The sequence below is a fragment of the Nerophis ophidion genome, linkage group LG02, assembly GCF_033978795.1.
Source record: "Nerophis ophidion isolate RoL-2023_Sa linkage group LG02, RoL_Noph_v1.0, whole genome shotgun sequence".
NCBI classification, from domain to species: domain Eukaryota; kingdom Metazoa; phylum Chordata; class Actinopteri; order Syngnathiformes; family Syngnathidae; genus Nerophis; species Nerophis ophidion.
This window is the reverse complement of record NC_084612.1, coordinates 75920564-75921600: the sequence shown is the minus strand read 5'-3', so window position 1 is coordinate 75921600 and position 1037 is coordinate 75920564.

The window sequence follows — 1037 nt, the reverse complement described above, 5'->3', positions numbered from 1 at the left end:
CTCCCTTGTGGAGGGGGTCCGGTCCGATGACCATGGATGAAGTACTGACTGTCCAGAGTCGAGACCCAGGATGGACCGCTCGTCGGGACCCAGGATGGACCGCTCGCCTGTATCGGTTGGGGACATCTCTACGCTGCTGATCCGCTTGAGATGGTTTCCTGTGGACGGGACTCTCACTGCTGTGTTGGAGCACTATGGATTGAACTTTCACAGTATCATGTTAGACCCGCTCGACATCCATTGCTTTCGGTCCCCTAGAGGGGGGGGGTTGCCCACATCTGAGGTCCTCTCCAAGGTTTCTCATAGTCAGCATTGTCACTGGCGTCCCACTGGATGTGAATTCTCCCTGCCCACTGGGTGTGAGTTTTCCTTGCCCTTTTGTGGGTTCTTCCGAGGATGTTGTAGTCGTAATGATTTGTGCAGTCCTTTGAGACATTTGTGATTTGGGGCTATATAAATAAACATTCATTGATTGATTGAAACATTTAGGGCGGCATGGCGTAGTGCAGGGGTCGGGAACCTTTTTGGCTGAGAGAGCCAAGAACCCAAGTATTTTAAAATGTATTTCCGTAAAAGCCATATAATATTTTTTTTCAACACTGAACACAACTAAACGCATGCATTTTTAAGTAAGACCAACATTTCCAGAGTATAATAGGTCTCTTATTCTTTGTAATAACATTGGTATTCTGAAGCTAACTGTGGAGGGGGCGTGGCCTGCGGGCCTGCAGCGAAGCGGGGTGTTGCCAGCACCGGCCTCGAAATCAGCGATAGGTGTGTAGATTGCCCACCTGGGCCTTGTTATCTAATCACCTGTCGCACCGTTTAGAAGCAGCAGCCAGGAGGAGAGAGAGACGGGGGTTGGGGCTGGAGCCAGAGTGCGAGCGAGAACGGAAGAGAAAAAGAAAATTGCTGGAAAGCAACTGAGAGACTTATTGAAAAATAAAAAATATTGTAACCTAAAACAGGCTCTCAAGTTGGTCTGAAGAACCCCCAGGAGGGCAAGCCCTAAACTAACCAATAATAAATAAATCACT